Genomic DNA, 10779 nt, shown 5'->3' with positions numbered 1-10779 from the left:
TGTTCACAAGAAAAACTAAGCAGTTTTTCAGATATCTTCTGTGCATCAAAGCATCGCAATGGACATTATAAGAGAAAGTCAGAAATTACCTACTATTACAACAAGATAAAATGTGGGTTAGAGCTTCTGGACCTAAAGTGTGCCCTGTACTCTTCCAATACGAGATGTAAGAGAGGACCATTAGCTCCTTTTTACATACTTATATAAGAAGCTGTATAAACACTTTCATACTCTACTTACGGTATCGACAAAACCCTAATACCAAACGATGAGGTTCATGAAAAGATTGGCCCATTCTCAGACAGGAATACGCATCAGATGACGGCTCACAAGTGCCAGTCTGCCCCGTGATATCAAGGACCTCATTGGCAAGAAATCCATGAAGAGCGATTTATTGTTAAAGGAGATGGTCAAGTTCCAAGAGATCCAAGAAATAAACTTGAGAAAAGGAACAATTATTCTGAGTATCCATCTTCCCAAGACCGAAAACTTGTTACAAGTGGATAAAATATAACAAGTCAATATTTCTGGAGTGAAGCAGGAGAGTGTGCACCATACGTGTATCAGAAGTGAGTTAACACTGATTGTTAAACAGTTACAATGCTGAAACTTCCTGATAGATTAAAACTGTGTGCCGGACCGAGACTCGAACTCGGTACCTTTGCCTTTCGTGGGCAAGTGGTTTACAAAACCATCGAGAACATCCAATTTTCTACAACATCTGGAGACAAGAAGAATCGTATACCAGTCAAGTCTGTTGCTGTCCAAGCTTAGCTGGACGGACCTTCTGTGTTTTGTGGTTGTAGTCTTAATTTTAGTTTAGATATTAATGATTCCTTTGGTCATGGTAACGGATGGTTTACTGTAGCTATTGTCGGTAAAGCAGATGCCAGACAGATTCATTGGAAGAATCCTAAGGAAATACAATCCGAAAACAAAGGAAAGGAAGTAGGTTACAGTACGCTTGTTCGCCCACTGCTTGAATACTGTTCAACAGTGTGGAATCCGTACCAGATAGGGTTGATAGAAGAGATAGAGAAGATCCAACGGAGAGCAGCGCGCTTCGTTACAGGATCATTTAGTAATCGCGAAAACGTTACGCAGATGATAGATAAACTCCAGTGGAAGACTCTGCAGGAGAGACGCTCAGAATCTCGGTACGGGCTTTTGTTAAAGTTTCGAGAACATACCTTCACCGAAGAGTCAAGCAGTATATTGCTCCCTCCTGCGTATATCTCGCAAAGAGACCATGAGGATAAAATCAGAGAGATTAGAGCCCACGCAGAGGCATACCGACAATCCTTCTTTCCACGAACAATACGAGACTGGAATAGAAGGGAGAACCGATAGAGGTACTCAGGGTACCCTCCGCCACACACCGTCAGGTCGCTTGCGGAGTATGGATGTAGATGTAGAGTAGATGTAGAGCTGAGCTACCCAAGCAGGACTCACGCCCCGTCCTCACACCTTTCCTTCTGCCAGTACCTCGCCTCCTACCTTCCAAACTTCACAGAAGCTTCGCAGGAGAGCTTGGGTAGCTCAGATGGCAGTCTGCTTTCAGCTGCGGTGGGTCGTGGACGTCCGCTGCCGTCCGCCGTGTGAGCACTTACTTGTGTTTACCTTTTCGCGACGCGAGTTGTATTTGTTTAAAGTTCAGTGCGACTATGGCACACACATGGTGCCACGGTACGGTCAAAATTACCTTCCAACCAGGTCACGCGCGTCCTCTAGCCTATGAAATAGAACTGTTCATACGCGACGATCTACGTTGATATCCGGCGACTATCGTCGGAAAACATTTTTCTATAACGGCGAGCGTGGTTTACGTTAAAAGAACCAGTGCAGAGGTCTGCGCGACAGTGGTGTCTAAATACGCGAACTCATTCAGATTCAAATATTCTGACGGGCATATCGGTGCACTTACGGTGGATCGTGCAGGCATGGGCCTTTGTACTGTAAGGGTTTTTGAGCTTCCCTTCGAGGTCCCAGAGGAAGTTGTCAAGGACGCCTTCCGACCACATGGCAATGTCATCAGCCACGTTGCAGGAAAGTGGCAAACTTTTCTGACTATAAGGTCTACAATGGTGTGCGCCAAATTAAACTTGAACATCGGTGGCTGTGGTGCAATCATAATGTACGACGGTCAACCGCGTACCTGTTCCGGATGTGGGCAGAAAGGCCATGTTCGACAGTGCTGCTTACAACGTCGAATTACGCAGATACCAGTGGGAGACTCCGTTTCCCCGACGGGGACGACAATCTTACCCCTAACACACGCTCAGATGACGATGCGCACCATAGATGAGAACGAAACAGGCGATCGGGCACATCCATCGACGTCAGAAGGACCAAGGGAAGAAGAGGAAGGACCCCAGATGCTAACCCAGATGTTTCCCCCTCCACAGCAACAACAGCAACAACAGTCTCACGGAATCCACACGCAACATAACATTCAGGACGAAATGGGCGTGGACGCGAACATTGTCCCGACCGCGGCTTTCCTAGCAGAAGGTGATACAACGCTGGATTGCCTCCCACATTCGGATTCGGATGTCCACGTTCGTAAGCAACGTTCCCCTCGACGACGCAAGTGACATCGGCAGACCCCTTCTGACGATTGCCTCCTACACACGGCCCGTCAAGAAGGTGACATCTCGTGAGACGGCATGGATGCTGCTCGTGCTGAAGATCTAAGTGGTGTAGACGGTTTGCTTGCCCATATTACGAGTGCCCAGTTACTTCTTGCACCACAGATGCAGCAGGTAGCGTCGATGGATGGCGCTCCATCCAACTCTTTCAAAGACGACGTGCGTGAGAGAGTTAGGTGCCGATCAGCTACACAGCATCATGTTGCACCCACTGTGGTCGGGCAATGTTGAGGAACTTCCTGGAGATGGCGCGGGTGACAGGGGAGGGGGTGGCACTGCGGATGCCACTCCTAGCGTGAAAGACTCGTAATCTGAACGGGTTAAGTGAGTCCGGCATCTCTTGCGGTTATGTTCGATTACCATGGCGCCTACCCTAGGTGAAGAGGCTAGGCAGCACACCTTTCGCCTTGCCACAATTGGTATCAATGCAATAAGGGCACGACACACACTGAAAATGCTACATATAGGAAATGGATATCGCTTTCTTGGCAGTTTGTGAGAGTTTGTTTTAAACTTTACTTTATGAACTAAAGAGTTGAAATTTTGAACATCACCTCCTGATATGATATTTTTCATGTTTCCATTCATTGCCCCCCAACCTGCACGTGTGTGGTGCAGTAGGCCCCTCTGGAAAGTGAACGTATCCCATGTGGACGAGCCGGCATGTAAAGGTGATATCGAAGAGTCGTGGAATTCGTCCTTACCGCGTCGTAGTTTTTACCGATCGACCCTCAGCTGGTGGACTGAATGTGCGAAGCCTGCTCTTCGGCGCACCTACATGGCTTACGGCCGAGAAGCGGCGGCATGGAGGAGGTGCACGGAAAACTGTGATTACACCGTCCTACGGGAATGTCTAGCTTTAGAGCCCTCACCTGACAGGCAGATCATAGTCAATCGCGCGAAAGCGCAGCTCGTCTCCTTAGAACGCCATCATTTACAAACATGATACAATCAGAAAGACCATATATACACTACGTGCTTCTAGAGCGCAGGAGACGCCGTAGGGCGCTGGTGACCGACATGATAACGGACGACGGACAACACGTGGCAGAACAAGCAGATATAGCAGAAGCCTTCCATGGGCATTACGCTCAACTTTGTTCAGCAGTGCTCCCTGATATGGCGACGGTAGACACCGTTACAGCACATGTCCACGGTACAGTTCCAACAGACATGGTACCGACTTTACTGGGAGAAGTGACAGAAGAGGAAGTGCTCGACGCCATTGGTAAAGGTGCTCCCCATAAATCACCAGGAATCGACGGATTACCATTAGAGTACTATCGAGTCTTTAAACAACTGTTGGTACCGTACTGGGCTGAAATTTGTCAGGAATTGATGTCCCCGGGTATACCGTTGTCTGCACCGTTCTTGGAAGGACTGATTGTACCCATCCATAAGCCGAAGGGACGGAATCATGTCAGCGATTATCGCCCCTTTACGTTATTGAACATCGTCTTCAAGATCTCTTAGAGGCTGCTATCAGAACGTATTCGCGGCGTACTACTGCACGTCCTGTCCAGCGATCAGACGTCCTTGGAGGGACCCAACATCATGATAACTGCGTTATGTAGTTACAGAGATCTCATCTTCCTTGCACGGGTGAGGCGTTTGCCGGCAGCCCTGGCAACTATCGACATTAGCCAGGCTTTTGACCGTGTGAGACACACTTTCCTCACGGCCGTTCTACGGCGCATGGAATACCCCGACCCCTTTATCACAGTGTTGACACGCCTTCTGCATGGTGCTACTTCTCGAGTTGTTCTTAATGGAAGACTGACGGCACCCATGCCGATCCGCCGATCAGTACGACAGGGATGTCCACTATCAACATTGTTATTTGCATTGGCCTTAGAACCTTTGTTGTGTGGCCTCCGAGACAAGCTCACTGGAATACAGTCTGGCGGCTCCATCTATCGCCGCACCGCATATGCGGATGATTTGATGATCATCATATGTGGAGCTGACGATATGGCGGAGGCTTTGGACTGGATTGCAACCTCCGGTACAGCTTCTGGTAGCCAAATCAACGTTGACAAGTCCGTCTCCTTGATCATCGGGATTGGGCTACCGCAGGAACACAATGGCCCCTTACGCTTCAGTGATACCGTCCGCTGCTTGGGCTTAGAGTTCATGAACGACATGCGACGCGCGACGACGCTCAATTATCGACGCCTTCTTAACCAAATTCGGACGGGAATTTCGAGTCAGCGCTTGCGATCCCTCAATATCGTTCAGCGGCCGCATTATGCCTATGTATACCTTGCGTCCCGCATACCGCATGTCGCCCAAACGCTACACATTCCGAAACCCTTGGCTCGTAGCATTATGGCAGCGCTGGGATACTTCGCCACCGCTGGTATGTTACTGAAGATCAGATACGTATCTCTTACCCTCCCCAAGGAAAAAGGTGGTCTCGGTCTAGTTAACGTCCATGATAGGGCCATTGCCCTCTATGTTAGCTCACATTTATGTCTGCTGCGCCGTTGTCCTACGAGCCTCACGAGTCTGCTTCTGACGGCGCTACGACCTGCTTCACTAAGAGCGCCGGTGCCACTACAGGACATCCCAGCGCCCCTCTTTTATATAGGACGTTTCTGTTTAGAACAAAGTTATTGCAGTGTAGCGCTCACGACACCACAAATGGCCACGACTCGACGTCCACCACAAATGGCCACGACTCGACGTCTATATCACGACATGCTGCAACGCCGCCCCTAAATGTTGTCGAATTAAAATATCCTGATGTACGGTGACGCGTGGTGTGGAAGACTGTACACGATGCCATGCTTGATTCCGATGTTGTTTCCCAATGGTACGTAGTGGTTAATGGGAAGCTGGTGACGCAAGACCGTCTCTACAATATCCACATGGCAGAATCTCCCAATTGTGTGGGTTGTAATGCAGTAGTTTCTGACGAGCACCGCCTCAGCTGTGGAGAGGCGGAACCGATTTGGCACCTAAGGTGGTAACGCCGGAGCATATATCTGCACGCACGTTATTGTTTCCGGATGAGACATTTTACCACAAGACTCGGACCAACTCCGTCATCTGGATACGTTGGACATGCTGTCCATTACCTATATCGTGACGGATACAAGAATTTACTTGACCACTGACTATTTGCAAGAAAGACATCATGCTATTTCCGGGTATACCACATATCGACAATGCTTCGCAAACGACTTATGGAGTGCCTTTCGCAGCCCGCCGTGTAGCTCGAATATTCCAGGCAATGGTAGATGAGGTCAGAATGAACTGATAACGATCGTACATTGAACTATCTTTATGAGTAGGCGCGGTCGCTGGGAAGCGTAACTACGAAGTGATAGCTTTATTTTCATGTTATTTATGCTTACCGTCTTCGATGGCGTCTCCATTCTGTTTTAGATTTCCAGGCGTGATTAACTAAGACTGTTCGCACATTGATATCTATATAAATAAAAAACTATATATATATATATATATATATATATATATATATATATATATATATATATATACCTTCCGCAGCCTACTAGAAATACCCTTCCCCTTCCTTTCATCGTCTTGATGTGGGTTGGCGCACACACGTTAGTCCCGTATAGTGTAGTTTCTCCACATTTTAGATAGGGGGTGGTTACGTATAGATAAGAAGGCAACGCCTGAAGAGGTAAGAGTTCATTTTTGTTTGGCAGGGACCCAAGTGGCGGTGCCCCGTAGTAAAAAAAAAAGATGGCAGAGCACTTGCCCGCGAAAGGCAAAGGTCTCCCCCCCCCCTCCTCCCCCCCCCCCTCCCGCGTCTCGGTCCGTACTTAGTTTTAATCTGCCAGGAAGTTTCATATCAGCGTACACTCCGCTGCCGAGTGAAAATCTCGTTCTGAGTTACAATGCTAGCATTCAGTAACAATGAAACAATATTTGTGTGATGACCTCAGTTAATTTCGAATTAATAAAATTTAAATAAGAGACAATTTGATGTTTTATATGGAAATAAGGCAAATATTATCACAAACACATTAATAAATTACTAAAAATAATAAATCTATAAAAAAAACAGAGGAGGAAAATCAGGTCTCTCAGACCGGATGTTTCTAATTATGTACTATCGACCTATGTTTCGGTTTAAAAGGTAATTTGTGTTTAGTAGCAGTTTCATTTCATCGTTACAACACAAAGGCGATCCCAGATCGTTCTAACAAGCAGACTTAACTAATTAAACTGCCAACGAAACAAAGATTTAGGGTAAAGAGATTCATTTTTAAATGACAACGGTATTTTCAAACAGAGACTTTGAGTCAGATACATGATGCAGATTCATGGCAAGATAGCTGCCATGGAAAGATATATTTGATATTGATAACAAACGAGACGAGATCGCTTGTGTAACGGACGTGGGTTACTGGTTTCTGCCTTGGTGGAAGCCTAGGCAGTGTTAGTGGAGTGACTCCTCGGGATTACTATCCAGAATATAGTGATAAGAGGTGAATACTGCGAAAAGTCGTTCTCAGGTAGGTGAGACCAGCTCACCGACTACACTCTATAGCTGACAATCGACGTACACTTTTCCTTGACGGAATGTTGACTATCACCTGGCGGTTACCAAGTCATAGGTATTCTGTTTGGGTTAAGTAGATCGGGTTGAAATGCGTTCACTAACACATTAATAAACAAATCTTGGAATGTGCATTTTGTATCCCCTGGGGCTTTACGCGGTGCCCGCAGCCAAAGAAGCGGTAAACGCTTTTCGGTGACTTGCTACAAGCCCTCTGATTTGACGTCGCTCCAACAACCTGATTGGAATCCACTCTCCTTATCTGTGTAGTAATTGCAAGCAGGAGAAAGATTCAATTTTCGTGACAACTAGGTGAGCTAGAAGTAGTCTTCTGGCGTTTACGTTACTATTTTCTTACACAGCACCATGAGTCCTTTTCCAGGAGTTCTCTTCCTTTCATAGCTTTCATCCCATGGTACAGGATCCGCTGTTTTTCGTGATGTTGGAAATTTATTTTATTTGACTGTGAGACTGGTTGGGTTTCCTGTTGTCGCAGCAGTCAGATGACCTGAATCTGCCTGTGAATCGTGTAAGGTCTGATCTGTGTATTAACTTTACATCGCATTATCTGAGAATTACATTGAGTAGGCCGTAGGTCAAGTTTTATTCAGTCACTGAGTTTAAAAAGAAATTAACAGTTTGCAGCAAACATCTTTCCACTCTCATTCAGAATGCAGACAATGTATCAGATTCACCTGTGAGATGCGATGGGCCACACAGCTCCTTCTGAATAAACTACGTATGAGTGTTTATATGAGGAAACCATAAAACTGCTCTCACAGTCGTCAACACTATAGGTCATCGACTGCGTTCCTTCTGTATGAGAATCCAACTGTAAGCCTGCCCCAGAGATTCTATCCTTCAACCACCCTTGAACTACAGTTTGCAGCAACTTCTAATGTCGTTTCATGGATCTAACCACTTTATACATCCGATTTCTTTAAGTTCGTGACTAGATTTTTTTTGGTTGACAGCATGCAGGGCATGTTCACTGCCTACTAGATGACTGAACATTATCTCCAACGGTCTCCTGTATATCGCTATTGGAGGACGTCCAGTAGTTTCGTTTCTGCTATGCTCATCATCAGTGTTCCTTACTACTTCGCTGGTGCGCACCAAACGTAGGTTTTCATGAATATTAATTTTAATCTCACAGTCTAAGACTTTCGGTGGTAACATCTGATTATGTTTTGTAGTATAACCCTATTGAATAGTATAATAGTTGCTAATTCGTTGGTCTTTATCCGATTTACTTCCTAGACAGCAAAATCAGTCATAAAAAGTCCGACGTCGACGTTATTACTTTGAAATCACGTGTGGAACTGCAAAAAAATCTCACGGAATGCAGCGTCTCGCGACTTAAATTTCCCCATTTGGGACAGTATATCTTCATGAATGCTTATATGCTAACGAAAGAGTCACTGTAGAAAGTAAATAATATCTTGGCCGATGTGGGTGTGTTGTTGAGGCCGCTAAATTACGTGGTTAACAGCGTCCATTACCAAGGAATGCTTACAGTGAGGAATTTCGAGTATTTTTGCCGAAGTTATAAGGGACACCGCTTTTACACAGTATTACTAAGAGGCATAACACCGGCTTTTAAGAGTTCGTGTAGGAGGGACGCACTAGGGGGAGCTTCTTCTGCTAACATAAAACAGGTATAAACATCACCTTTTACTGGGGCAATTTCCCGTTTATTTGGAGAAAGACATTCCACGTCTTAGGTACTGCAGCATCAGACTGGAATTTTACGTTACGTATCCATAAACGATGTTATAAATCCAATGAGAAATGTTTTTAACATTGCACTGGAGTTTTTTTATGTTCAGCTTCAGCTTCGATTCAGGTCAAACACAGCGTTAGTGACACACACACACAGTTTTAATTTGTGACAGTACGCTCGTTTGATGAAAGAAAATCAGAACCGCAGATTTTGAGAGGCGGTGCGACAGAACTTTTGCTGCGTTTGAAGAGATATAAAACGAATGTTGTATCCTAGTTTCAGAAATAACGTTTTAAGGAGTCGAAATTTCAAACACCGTGTGGAAACTCACAGTACCACCACCACTTTTTTTTTATTTTACTAATCAAGCATTTTATAGAAAATGGATATCGCTTTCTTGGCAGTTTGTGTAAGTTTGTTTTAAACTTTACTTTATGAACTAAAGAGTTGAAATTTTAAACATCACCTCCTGATATGACATTTTTCATGTTTCCACTCAATAATGTCTTACGGACTCATTTTCTGGTCAACTCATTAACTATAAAGAAAGTGTTGATTTGACAAAACCGAAGAGTGATAATAATATCCGGTGTTCACCCACGGTCGTCATGTAGGTAGTTCTTCAAGGAATGGGGCACTTCAAATGCACCATCGTAATATATATATTCACTAAGTAAATTCGTGATAAATAACCCATCACAATTTGGGAAGAGTAGTAGTGTCCACACCTAAATACCGAAGGAAAAAAATGACCTCCATTACCCATTATTAAAGCCGTCAGTGGCTCAGAAAGGAGTTCAGTGTGCAGTAATAAAATTGTTTGATCATTTTTCCAATAACATAAAATATCTGAAAGGGTGAAAATTTTAATATCGCCTAAAAATCATTTCTCCTGGACAACTCCTCCTGCCCCATGCCGTTCCATGGAGGAATTCTGATTTTCACACTGGTAGCCTGTTTTTTAACCAGTTTTAAGTGTAGTTGAATCTGTAGAAATGGGTTGAAATGGCTCTGAGCACTGTGGGACTTAACTTCTGAGGTCATCAGTCCCCTAGACTTAGAACTACTTAAACCGAACTAATCTAAGGACATCACACACATCCATGCCCGAGGCAGGATTCGAACCTGCGACCGTAGCGGTCGCGTGGTTCCAGACTGTAGCGCCTAGAGCCGTTCGGCCACACCGGATGGCGCATCTGTAGAGCTAAAGGTGGTGTGTTCATTAATTTTAATACAAGACAGGTATACGTATCTTGTTATCAGATTCGTTACACGTCATTTCGATGAAAGTATCTTTGAAATGAGTGGTAAAATATGTGGCTAACTAACTAATATGATCAAAAGATATTAACTTCTCACTGTAAAACACACGCACACACACACACACACACACACACACACACACACACACACACACACACTCACACACACACACACACACACACACACACACAAACAAACATACACAAACACACACAAACACACAGAAGCGCGAGCACGAACGCTCGTATTGCCACAAAATAACACAAACACACAAAACAACCAAACGAATATCAAACTTCACGCAGAGAACATAACGGAAACAGAACACGAAGGAAAAACACTCAGCATCTACATCTTTACCTAGACGGGTGCTCTGCAGATCACATTTAAGGGCCTCGCATAGGTATCATCAAATCACCTTCACAATAATTTTCTGTTGTTCCACAATCGAACAGCGTGCGGAAGAAAGGAATACCGTTATCTTTCCGTGTGAGGTCAGATATCCCTTATTTTATTATGATTATCGTTTCTCCATATGTTTTTCGGCGTCAACAAAATATTTTCACACTGAGGATAAAGTTGGTGATTGAAATTTCGTGAGAAGATCGCGC

This window comes from Schistocerca gregaria, chromosome 7 (assembly GCF_023897955.1).
Source record: "Schistocerca gregaria isolate iqSchGreg1 chromosome 7, iqSchGreg1.2, whole genome shotgun sequence".
Lineage (NCBI taxonomy): Eukaryota > Metazoa > Arthropoda > Insecta > Orthoptera > Acrididae > Schistocerca > Schistocerca gregaria.
Note: the sequence above shows the minus strand (reverse complement) of the source record.